The sequence below is a fragment of the Canis lupus genome, chromosome 14, assembly GCF_048164855.1.
Source record: "Canis lupus baileyi chromosome 14, mCanLup2.hap1, whole genome shotgun sequence".
NCBI classification, from domain to species: domain Eukaryota; kingdom Metazoa; phylum Chordata; class Mammalia; order Carnivora; family Canidae; genus Canis; species Canis lupus.
Window position 1 is genome coordinate 51,600,989 of NC_132851.1, and position 13,450 is coordinate 51,614,438.

Below are 13,450 nucleotides of genomic sequence, written 5' to 3' on the forward strand. Positions count from 1 at the left end.
TTTGCATCCCAGGAATAAATCCCACTTGGTCATGGTGAGTAATATATATATATATATATATAAAAGATTTTATTTATTTATTTTTTCATGACAGACACACAGAGAAAGGCAGAGACATAGACAGAGGGAGATGCAGGCTCCCTGCAGGGCGTCTGATGTGGGACCCAATCCCAGAACACTGAGATCATGACCTGAGCCAAAGACAGATGCTCAACCACCAAGCCACTGAGGTACGTAGTGAATAATCCTTTTAATGTACTGTTGGATCCTATTGGCTAGTATCTTGGTGAGTATTTGACATCCACGTTCATCAAGGATATTGGTCTGTAATTTTCTTTTTTGAGAAAAATGGCTGTTTGTCTGATATTGGGATCAAGGTAATGCTGGCCTCAAAAAACGAATTTGGAAATTTTCCTTCCGTTTCTATTTTTGGAAACAACTTCAGTAGAGTAGGTATTATTTCTTCTTTAAATGTTTGGTAGAACTCCCCTGGAAAGCCATCTGGCCCTAGACTTTTTTGTGTGTGAGGTTTTTGATGACTCCTTCAATTTCCTTGCTGGTTATTGGTCTGTTCAGATTGTCTATTTCAGTTTTGGTAGTTTATAAGTTTCTAGGAATGCATCCATGTCTTCCTGATTGCCTAATTTGTTGCCATATAGTTGCTCATAATATGTTCTCAAAATTGTATATATTTCCTTGGTGTTGGTTATAATCTCTCCTGTTTCATAATTTTATTAATTTAAGTCTTTTTTCTTTTGGATATGTCTGGCTAGGGTTTTATCGATCTTATTAATTCTTTCAAAGAACCAGCTTCTAGTTTTGTTAATCTGGTCTACTGTTCTTTTGGTTTCTTTTTCATTGACTTCTGCTCTAGTCTTTATTATTTCACTTCTCCTGCTAGATAGAGTACCCTGGGCTATAGATTTTCCTCTTTTGGCACTTTTTTTGTTTTTATTTTTTTCCAGATTTATTTCTTTATTTTTAGAGAGAGAATAATAAAGAAGGTAGATGGATGGAGGGGCAGATGGAGAGGGAGTGAATCTCCAGCAGACTCCCAACTGAGTGTAAAGCCTGATGCAAAGCTTGATCTCAGGAGCCTGAGATCATCACTTGAGCAGAAACCAAGAGTCAGATGCTCAACTGCCTGAGCCACTGAGGCTCCCCCTGTGCCTTGAATATATCACGTCACTTTCTTCTGGCCTGAAAAGTTTCTGTTGAAAAATCTGCTGATAGGCTTATGGGGTTTTCCTTGTATGTAGCTATAGATGTTTTCTTTTATCCTAGTTCTTTTAGAATTAATTCTTTGTAATTGCTTTTTGTCATTTTAATTACTGAGTATCTTGTTGTGGACCTCTTTGGGTTGATTTTTTTGGCGCTTCTCTATGCCTCCCTGATCTGAATTTATGCTTCTTTCCCCAAACTCGGAAAGTTTTCAGCCTTTATTTCTTCAAATAAAATTCTGCCCCCTTTGCTCTCTCTTCTTCTTCTTCTTCTGAGATTCCTATAATGCAAACATTATTACACTTAACAGAGTCAACTGAGTCTCCTAAAACTATTCTCATTTTGCATAATTTTTTCCCTCATCTACTTAGCTTAGTTACTTTCCATTACTCTGTCCTCCAGGCTATTGATTTATTCTTCTGCTCTTTATCCCATCTGCTATTTTAATTTCAATTATTGTGTTCTTCATCTCTGATTGTTCCTTTTTATCTCTTTTTTTTAAGTGTCCCACTAATGTCCTCTACTCTTTTCTCAAGTTGAATGAGTCTTTATTATTATTACTTTAAATTCTCGATAGGGCATATTGCTTATCTCTCTTTTGCCTAGGTCTCTTGCTATAATTTTATCCTATTCTTTCATTTTTGATATATTCTTCTGTTTGCTTATTTTGTCTAAGTCTCTTGTCTGTTTTTGTGTGTTAGGAAAGTCAGCTACATTAGTTGCTCTCAAAAATATGGAACACTTCATGTATTTGTGTGTCATCTTTGAGCAGGGGCCATGCTAATCTTTCTTTTCTTTTTTTTTAAGATTTTATTTATTCATTAGAGACACAAAGAATGAGAGAGAGAGAGAGAGAGAGAGAGAGAGAGGCAGAGACACAGGCAGAGGGAGAAGCAGGCTCCATGTAGGGAGCCCAAGGTGGGACTTGATCCCGGGTCTCCAGGATCACGCCCTGGGCTGAAGGCAGCGCTAAACCACTAAGCCACTGGGGCTGCCCCATGCTAATCTTTTCTGTACAGTTCCAGTTTTTTAGTATATGTGCTTCCAAAGTGAGTACTTTAGTTCCTTTTTTGAAGTTGCCTTATCAAGTTGAATGAAACTCAATTTTATAAGCTTCCTTTCATTGTATAATAGAGAATTTCTCTGCTATTTTTCCTGAGTTCTTATGAGGGAGCTTCTTTCTAAATCCTTAGAATTTTCTTAGTGACAGGAGTGTTCTTGTTATTCACTGTGGGGCCCCAGCATTACCTCTGAGTTTATACTAACTCCTGGTGGGACCTTAGATGTTAGCATTGGGACTGGCCAAGTTGGAAAAAGGAACTGTATAATTAGAGGATTGAGCCTTTGGTTCAGGGGATATTAACCTGACCTCCTGGCCTCTGGGGAAAAGAGAGGGGCTGGAGATTGAGTTCTGTCATGTGCTCAGTGATTATTACACCAAGGTTTAGTTGAACCCTGATATACATACATTGATGTGCTGGGAGCGTGACATGTCCTAGAGACATAGATGCTTTGTGGTTCTTACCCTCGTAGACCTTGATCTCTTCATTTGGGTCTTTTTGACTTGTGTTCTTTGTAATGCAACTTTAATCCTAAGTATAGCAGTTTCTTGAGTTCTGTGGATTATTCTAGTGAATTTGTAGCAGCTCCAAATTTTTTCAGATCTTAATTGTTTTCTTGTGTATATATTTCCCTTGGCCAGACTCTAGAGGGGAGGAGAGTCAGTCAGCATGGGATTTGGGCAGAAAAGTTGCCTCAGTCCCTTGATTCCCTCGATGACTTCTGATTTTTATTGTGATGTTGCAGACTAAGTATTATGTTATTATTCCATTTTACAGATGAGGAAGGTGAGACTCACAGATATTGAGAAGGAGTTATTATAGTTAAAACTCAAGGCTCTTACTGTGTATCATAGATGTGCCCTAAAAATTTCAATTGTATGAACTGTTACATTATTACTTATTACTTCTATGTTGTCCTTCCTAACCCATAGTCATAATAATAACAAAATGGCTAGCATATGTATTATTTAATAATTGCTAAGAATTTTTCTAAGTTAGTGTGTACATATGTGCATGTATGCATGTCTTGGTCTGTTTGGCTCCTACAACAAAATTCTGAAGACTGTATAGACAACAGAACTTTACTTTTCACCATTCTGGGGTCTGGGAAATCAAGGCACAGGAAGATTCAATGTCTGGTGAGGGCCCACTATTGTCAAGGGAGTTCTCTGATGCCTCTTTTATAAGGACACTAATTCCATCCTAATGACCTGATCACCTCCTAAGAGCCATACCTCTAAATATCATCACACAGTCGAGAAGTGGTGAAATCAGTATTTGAATCTAAGTTGATTGGCTGTGGTGTTCATATTCTTAGTCACTAAAGTATAATGCTTCTTAGAAAAATTGTGACAGCTGCTAATATACTGGGGCAATCACTGTGTGCCAAGCATAACACATGCCTGTGTTACCGTATTTAATTTCCTTTGCCATCTCGTACTAGAAACTATTATTAACCCATTTTTTTTTAGATGAGGAAGCCAAACTACAGAGACGTTAAATACTTGCTCAAGGCTATCAAGTTGGTTTAGCAGAGCTCACACTGCTGTGCAAAAGAATCATCCCAGTTCTCTAACTTGCTCAAGGAAGAATATTTAGGTTGACAAGACTGGCCAAGGGGAGGGTAGTTTCCCCTTTGTGGACCTTGTAGAAAGAAAAAGAGAGAAATGAGTAGGGGTACTATTGAGAATTGCTCACATATGCCCTTAAGTTAAGACACCAGAGATAATTCATAGATGGGAAGACATCCCTGAGTTACTTGTGGCCAACATTAGAATAGTAAATCCTCCATCCTTGTGGGAATATGTGTTGAGGAGCTCCTTTCCAGTTTACAGTTCTGAGAGGATTGTCAAGTGCCTGGTGTTCCTCTTGTTTCTGCCTCTCCAGGCAGCCAAAAGACAGATTAGGCTGCAGTTTTTGCTGAAGATGGCCATTCTGCAGGTTGTTCATACATGTGATAGGTGTATTTTTTTTCTCATGCCATTCTGCTGTGGACAGGAATTACTGACTTACACCCTCTCTGTCACATCTTTTCTACTTTCACAGTCTCTGTTTACAGATCCTAGAGGATCAAACCTCACTTTTATAAAACTGCAACTTAACAGGCTTTTACCATGAAAGGAAGACAAACCTTTTAAAATATATATCTTTTGAGGAGGGGCAAGATGGCGGAAGAGTAGGGTCTCCAAATCACCTGTCTCCACCAAATTACCTAGAAAACCTTCAAATTATCCTGAAAATCTATGAATTCGGCCTGAGAATTAAAGAGAGAACACCTGGAATGCTACAGTGAGAAGAGTTCAGCTTCTATGGAGGTAGGAAGACGGGGAAAAAGAAATAAAGAAACAAAAGGCCTCCAAGGGGGAGCGGCCCCGCGAGGAGCCGGGCTGAGGCCCGGGCGAGTGTCCCCAGGACAGGAGAGCCCCTCCCCGGAGAAGCAGGAGCTGCACCAACCTTCCCAGGCGGAAAGGGGCCCGCAGGGAGTTGGAGCAGGACCCAGGAGGGCGGGGATGCCCTCGGGCTCCCTGGGACACTAATAGACACCTGCGCCCCGGGAGAGTGCGCCGAGCTCCCTAAGGGCTGCAGCGCGCGCGGCGGACCCGGAGCAGCTCGGAGGGGTTCGGTGGCAGCTCGGTGAAGAGGGCTGCGCAGCCCCAGGAGCGCTAATGAAACAGCGCAGGCCCCAGAGCACTGGTCGCCCGGACACAGCCCAGAATCCAGCCTACCCCCGGGACAGGCAGAGGCCGGGAGGGCCCAGGACAGCAAGGACGCTCCTGCCCGGAGCTGAGCAGATCAGCGGCCCCGCCCGGAGCCTCCAGGCCCTGCAGACGGAGAGCTCCGGAGCTACTGCGGGGGCTGACTCCAGGGCTGCAGAGCTGGCCCCGCCACTGCGGTTGTTCCTCCTGGGGCCTCACGGGGTAAACAACCCCCACTGAGCCCTGCACCAGGCCAGGGGCAGAGCAGCTCCCCCAAGTGCTAACACCTGAAAATCAGCACAACAGGCGCCCCCCCCCCCCCCCCCCCCCCGCACAGAAGACCAGCTAGAAGGACAAGTTCCAGGGGAAGTCAAGGGACTTAAAGTATACAGAATCAGAAGATACTCCCCCGTGTTCTTTTTTTCTTTTTCTTTTTTTTGTTGTTGTTGTTTTGTTTTGTTTTGCTTTTTGATTTGTTTCCTTCCCCCACCCCTTTTTTCCCTTTCTTTCTTTTTCTCTTTTTCTTCTTCTTTTTTCTTTTTTTTCTTCCTTTCTTTTTCTCTTTCTCTTTTCTTTCCTTCTTTCTCTCCTCTCTTTTTCTCCTTTTCCCAATACAACTTGCTTTTGGCCACTCTGCACTGAGCAAAATGACTAGAAGGAAAACCTCACCTCAAAAGAAAGAATGAGAAACAGTCCTCTCTCCCACAGAGTTACAAAATCTGGATTACAATTCAATGTCAGAAAGCCAATTAAGAAGCACTATTATACAGCTTCTGGTGGCTCTAGAAAAAGCATAAAGGACTCAAGAGACTTCATGACTGCAGAATTCAGAGCTAATCAGGCAGAAATTAAAAATCAACTGAATGAGATGCAATCCAAACTAGAAGTCCTAATGATGAGGGTTAATGAGGTGGAAGAACGAGTGAGTGACATAGAAGACAAGTTGATAGCAAAGAGGGAAACTGAGGAACAAAGGGACAAACAATTAAAAGACAATGAAGATAGATTAAGGGAAATAAACGACAGCCTGAGGAAGAAAAACCTATGTTAGATTAGGGTTCCCGAGGGCGCCGAAAGGGCCAGAGGGCCAGAATATGTATTTGAACAAATTCTAGCTGAAAACTTTCCTAATCTGGGAAGGGAAATAGGCATTCAGATCCAGGAAATAGAGAGATCCCCCCCTAAAATCAATAAAAACCGTTCAACACCTCGACATTTAATTGTGAAGCTTGCAAATTCCAAAGATAAAGAGAAGATCCTTAAGGCAGCAAGAGACAAGAAATCCCTGACTTTTATGGGGAGGAGTATTAGGGTAACAGCAGACCTCTCTACAGAGACCTGGCAGGCCAGAAAGGGCTGGCAGGATATATTCAGGGTCCTAAATGAGAAGAACATGCAACCAAGAGTACTTTATCCAGCAAGGCTCTCATTCAAAATGGAAGGAGAGATAAAGAGCTTCCAAGACAGGCAGGAACTGAAAGAATGTGTGACCTCCAAACCAGCTCTGCAAGAAATTTTAAGGGGGACTCTTAAAATTCCCCTTTAAGAAGTTCAGTGGAAGAATCCACAAAAACAAGGACTGAATAGATATCATGATGACACTAAACTCATATGTCTCAATAGTAACTCTGAACGTGAACGGGCTTAATGACCCCATCAAAAGGTGCAGGGTTTCAGACTGGATAAAAAAGCAGGACCCATCTATTTGCTGTCTATAAGAGACTCATTTTAGACAAAAGGACACCTACAGCCTGAAAATAAAAGGTTGGAGAACCATTTACCATTCGAATGGTCCTCAAAAGAAAGCAGGGGTAGCCATCCTTATATCAGATAAACTAAAATTTACCCCGAAGACTGTAGTGAGAGATGAAGAGGGACACTATCTCATACTTAAAGGATCTCTCCAACAAGAGGACTTAACAATCCTCAATATATATGCCCCGAATGTGGGAGCTGCCAAATATATAAATCAATTATTAACCAAAGTGAAGAAATACTTAGATAATAATACACTTATACTTGGTGACTTCAATCTAGCTCTTTCTATACTCAATAGGTCTTCTAAGCACAACATCTCCAAAGAAATGAGAGCTTTAAATGATACACTGGACCAGATGGATTTCACAGATATCTACAGAACTTTACATCCAAATCAACTGAGTACACATTCTTCTCAAGTGCACATGGAACTTTCTCCAGAATAGACCACACACTGGGTCACAAATTGGGCCTGAACCGATACCAAAAGATTGGGATCGTCCCCTGCATATTCCCAGACCATAATGCCTTGAAATTAGAACTAAATCACAACAAGAAGTTTGGAAGGACCTCAAACACGTGGAGGTTAAGGACCATCCTGCTAAAAGATGAAAGGGTCAACCAGGAAATTAAGGAAGAATTAAAAATATTCATGGAAACTAATGAGAATGAAGATACAACAGTTCAAAATCGTTGGGATGCAGCAAAAGCAGTCCTAAGGGGGAAATACATCGCAATACAAGCATCCATTCAAAAACTGGAAAAAACTCAAATACAGAAGCTAACCTTACACATAAAGGAGCTAGAGAAAAAACAGCAAATAGATCCTACACCCAGGAGAAGAAGAGAGTTAACAAAGATTCAAGCAGAACTCAACGAAATTGAGACCAGAAGAACTGTGGAACAGATCAACAGAACCAGGAGTTGGTTCTTTGAAAGAATTAATAAGATAGATAAACCATTAGCCAGCCTTATTAAAAAGAAGAGAGAGAAGACTCAAATTAATAAAATCATGAATGAGAAAGGAGAGATCACTACCAACACCAAGGAAATACAAACGATTTTAAAAACATATTATGAACAGCTATATGCCAATAAATTAGGCAATCTAGAAGAAATGGACGCATTCCTGGAAAGCCACAAACTACCAAAACTGGAACAGGAAGAAATAGAAAACCTGAACAGGCCAATAACCAGGGAGGAAATTGAAGTAGTCATCAAAAACCTCCGAAGACACAAAAGTCCAGGGCCAGATGGCTTCCCAGGGGAATTCTATCAAACGTTTAAAGAAGAAACCATACCTATTCTCCTAAAGCTGTTTGGAAAGATAGAAAGAGATGGAGTACTTCCAAATTCGTTCTATGAGGCCAGCATCACCTTAATTCCAAAACCAGACAAAGACTCCACCAAAAAGGAGAATTACAGACCAATATCCCTGATGAACATGGATGCAAAAATTCTCAACAAGATACTGGCCAATAGGATCCAACAGTACATTAAGAAAATTATTCACCATGACCAAGTAGGATTTATCCCCGGGACACAAGGCTGGTTCAACACCCGTAAAACAATCAATGTGATTCATCATATCAGCAAGAGAAAAACCAAGAACCATATGATCCTCTCATTAGATGCAGAGAAAGCATTTGACAAAATACAGCATCCATTCCTGATCAAAACTCTTCAGAGTGTAGGGATAGAGGGAACATTCCTCAGCATCTTAAAAGCCATCTACGAAAAGCCCACAGCAAATATCCTTCTCAATGGGGAAGCACTGGGAGCCTTTCCCCTAAGATCAGGAACAAGACAGGGATGTCCACTCTCACCACTGCTATTCAACATAGTACTGGAAGTCCTAGCCTCAGCAATCAGACAACAAAAAGACATTAAAGGCATTCAAATTGGCAAAGAAGAAGTCAAACTCTCCCTCTTCGCCGATGACATGATACTCTACCTAGAAAACCCAAAAGCCTCCACCCCAAGATTGCTAGAACTCATACAGCAATTCGGTAGCGTGGCAGGATACAAAATCAATGCCCAGAAATCAGTGGCATTTCTATACACTAACAATGAGACTGAAGAAAGAGAAATTAAGGAGTCAATCCCATTTACAATTGCACCCAAAAGCATAAGATACCTAGGAATAAACCTACCAAAGATGTAAAGGATCTATACCCTCAAAACTATAGAACACTTCTGAAAGAAATTGAGGAAGACACAAAGAGATGGAAAAATATTCCATGCTCACGGATTGGCAGAATTAATATTGTGAAAATGTCAATGTTACCCAGGGCAATATACACGTTTAATCCCTATTAAAATACCATGGACTTTCTTCAGAGAGTTAGAACAAATTATTTTAAGATTTGTGTGGAATCAGAAAAGACCCCGAATAGCCAGGGGAATTTTAAAAAAGAAAACCATAGATGGGGGCATCACAATGCCAGATTTCAGGTTGTACTACAAAGCTGTGGTCATCAAAACAGTGTGGTACTGGCACAAAAACAGACACATAGATCAATGGAACAGAATAGAGAACCCAGAAGTGGACCCTGAACTTTATGGTCAACTAATATTCGATAAAGGAGGAAAGACTATCCATTGGAAGAAAGACAGTCTCTTCAATAAATGGTGCTGGGAAAATTGGACATCCACATGCAGAAGAATGAAACTAGACCACTCTCTTGCACCATACACAAAGATAAACTCAAAATGGATGAAAGATCTAAATGTGAGACAAGATTCCATCAAAATCCTAGAGGAGAACACAGGCAACACCCTTTTTGAACTCGGCCACAGTAACTTCTTGCAAGATACATCCACGAAGGCAAAAGAAACAAAAGCAAAAATGAACTATTGGGACTTCATCAAGTTAAGAAGCTTTCGTACAGCAAAGGATACAGTCAACAAAACTAAAAGACAACCTACAGAATGGGAGAAGATATTTGCAAATGACATATCAGATAAAGGGCTAGTTTCCAAGATCTATAAAGAACTTCTTAAACTCAACACCAAAGAAACAAACAATCCAATCATGAAATGGGCAAAAGACATGAAGAGAAATCTCACAGAGGAAGACATAGACATGGCCAACATGCACATGAGAAAATGCTCTGCATCACTTGCCATCAGGGAAATACAAATCAAAACCACAATGAGATACCACCTCACACCAATGAGAATGGGGCAAATTAACAAGGCAGGAAACCACAAATGTTGGAGAGGATGTGGAGAAAAGGGAACCCTTTTACACTGTTGGTGGGAATGTGAACTGGTGCAGCCACTCTGGAAAACTGTGTGGAGGTTCCTCAAAGAGTTAAAAATAGACCTGCCCTACGACCCAGTAATTGCACTGCTGGGATTTACCCCAAAGATACAGATGCAATGAAACGCCGGGACACCTACACCCCGATGTTTCTAGCAGCAATGGCCACAATAGCTAAACTGTGGAAGGAGCCTCGGTGTCCATCGAAAGATGAGTGGATAAAGAAGATGTGGTTTATGTATACAATGGAATATTACTCAGCTATTAGAAATGACAAATACCCACCATTTGTTTGGATGTGGATGGAACTGGAGGGTATTATGCTGAGTGAAGTAAGTCTTTCGGAGAAGGACAAACATTATATGTTCTCATTCATGTGGGGAATATAAATAATAGTGGAAGGGAATAAAAAGGAAGGGAGAAGAAATGTGTGGGAAATATCAGAAAGGGAGACAGAACGTAAAGACTGCTAACTCTGGGAAACGAACTAGGGGTGGTAGAAGGGGAGGAGGGTGGGGGGTGGGAGTGAATGGGTGACGGGCACTGGGGGTTATTCTGTATGTTGGTAAATTGAACACCAATAAAAAATAAATTAAAAAATATATCTTTTAATTGTTTCATTTAGGAAGAGAAAGAATAAACTATAAATAATTTTTACACGGTTGTGTACACAGATAATTATTTCTCTAAAAAGAGTAATAGAGACAACAAAGTATGCCTAGTGGGGTGCACAGCAGTGTGCTGGCAATATTGATCTGGGGACTGGAAGCTTGTTATCAGATAAGAAATTAAAAGGAAGAACCGTGCAGCTCACTCATACTCTGCGTGAGCACACGGCATCTGTGCTCTGGGTTCATTGCTGGCTTCCCATCTGCTTGGTGACACAATTTAAGGAGTCAAGGTGGAGACTGTGATCTATGAGCTCATGGTGATTGGATCTTCACTCCTGAACTGTGCCTCTTTCTCAGCAGGGGCTGGTGACAGCTGAAATACTGAAGTCCTCTTGGGAAAAATTCTATATCGGGACTCTTCAGGCAGTGAGGTCCCAGGAGAGGGCCATCAGAGGTAGAATGAATGTCCTTTTTATCCTGCAGCAGCCTAAATCTGTTGACTTTCACTGGCCCCTGGCAGAGTTGTCAGGCACTAACATTTGGCTTAATTTAGTGATGACAGTTCCGGAATAAGGGGAGATAGGTAAAAGCCAAATTGACAGGGGAATGGGCTCAGCGTCCTTTCTTCTTTTCTTGTTTCCCACTCCAACACCTCCTCTTGAGTTTTCTTTCTCAGTTAAATTTGTTAGTTGGTCCCAGCACCATCTATGCTGTTGTCCTGTCTGGTAGCCCTGGAATCATTTTCTACTTCTTTCTTATTTCCCATGTCCATTAGCCATCTCAGTCTGGCATGTGACTCTTGAACCTTTTTTTCAGAAGAGACCATTCCTTCTGTTATTGAGATCTGTCCTAGATCAGATTATTCTCATAAGAGAGCTTCCTAACCAGTTTCTCTACCATCAGTGTAGCCTTCTCCAATTTAAGAACAACACAGATTCCAGAATGGTTTTTCTAAAGTTGTGGCTCTCAAACTTTTCTGCATATCTGTATGACCAGGGAGCTTTTAAAACTGATGTCCAGATCATACCTTATACCATTAAATCAGGATCTCTTTGAGTTGGACCTTGGCAGTGGCATTTTTCTATATCTCCCTGAATGAATCCAGTGTATGGTCATATCTGAAATCATTGTCTGATCATATCTAATTCTGTTTTTCTTGCTCATAATGCTCATAATGAAAATTATGGCTTTTCATTACCTGCAGAATTGAAAGCTTATATTCCTTAACTTTGAATTTCTAGCCCTTTATGATCTGGCCCTAACTACTATTTTTGTGTATTTGTTTTTAATTCTTTATTTAAATTCAATTGAATTAACATATACTGTATTATTAGTTTCCAGGGTAGAATTTAGTAATGCATCAGTTGCATATAACATGCAATGCTCATTATATCAAATGCCCTCTTAATGCTCACTCCCTACCAGCAACCCTCAGTTTGTTTTCTAGTTTCTAGACATGTGATGGTGTAGTTTTTCCTCATGCCATTATGCTGTGAACAGGAATTACTGACTTATACCCTCTCTGTCACATCTTTTCTACTTTTACAGCCTCTGTTTATAGATCCTAGGGGATCGAAACTTACTTTTACAAAACTGCAACTTAACACGCTTTTGCCATGAGATGAAGATATAAATCTTTTTAAAATTACATCTTTTAATTGTTATATTTGGAAAAAGAAATGAATCTCACCTCCAGCAACCCTAGTTTGTTTTTCTAGAGTTCAGTCTCTCTTATGGTTTGCCTCCCTCTCTATTTTCATCTTATTTTATTTATCCTTCCCCTCCCCTATGTTCATCTGTTTTGTTTCTTAAATTCTACATATGAGTGAAATCATATGGTATCTGTCTTTCTCTTACTGGCTTAATTCACTTAATACCCTCTAGTTCCATCTGTGTTGTTGCAAATGGCAAGATATCATTTCTTTTTGATGGCTGAGTAATACTCCATTATATATATATGTGATATATATATATGTGATATATATTATCTCTACCATCAGTGTAACACATATAATATATGTGATATGTTATATATATATCACATCTTTATTCATTCATCTGTTGATGGACATCTAGGCTCTTTCCATATTTTGGCTATTGTGGACATTGCTGCTATAAACATTGGGGTGCATGGGCCCCTTTGAATCTCTATGTTTGTGTCCTTAGGATAAATACCTAATAGTGCAATTGCTGGGTCAGAGGTAGTTCTATTTTAAAAATTTTGAGGAACTTCCATACTGTTTTCTAGAGTGACTGTACCAGTTTACGTTCCCATGACAGTGTAGAAGGTTTTGCTTTTCTCTGCATCCTGGCCAACATCTGTTGTTTCCTGAGTTCCTCACCACTATTTTTAATCCTTTCTCTGCATCATTCTAGTTCTGGCTCTAATCTACTATCTTGGGTTACTCATTATTCCTTTCGTGTGCCATGCCCTTTCTTGCCTCAATGATCTTGCTCATACTTTTTCTTCTTCTAAGATTGCTATTCTGTCATTCATTGATCCAGACGGTATTTTTACTATTTGCTATGTTAAGACACCCTGTCAGACAATGGTGAACAAAAGAAGATGCTTTCCTCAGCCTCTTAGATCTTAGAGATCTACTATAAATGTACAGTTGTTACTGTGACAGATACTGTGACAGATACACAACAGAGGTATACTGTGCCATAAGGGCTTATAGTGTGGGGCTCATCTACTTAGAGTAATGAAGGGTTTCTCCTGAGAAAGAGATGCCTGAGATTCCTTAGGGTATTTCTAGGCTAAAGAAATCAAATTAGGTTTCTTACATTGAAAAGGAAAAGAGAAAAGCATGATTGTAATAAACTCTTCTAGGATGA

The 13,450-nt window shown here is 40.3% G+C and overlaps 1 long non-coding RNA gene and 1 pseudogene across 1 annotated transcript in view; one reads left to right on the forward strand and one right to left on the reverse strand.

Moving 5' to 3' along the window:
* Nucleotides 1-94: 94 nt before the first annotated feature.
* Nucleotides 95-13,450, forward strand: part of LOC140603483 (uncharacterized) — an 88,642-nt gene continuing 75,286 nt past the window's right edge. Inside the window, exon 1 of the long non-coding RNA XR_012006463.1 lies at nt 95-230. This is a non-coding gene — a long non-coding RNA (uncharacterized lncRNA). The remainder of the gene's footprint in view (nt 231-13,450) is intronic.
* LOC140604410 (U6 spliceosomal RNA) lies at nt 1,949-2,061 on the reverse strand (annotated as a pseudogene).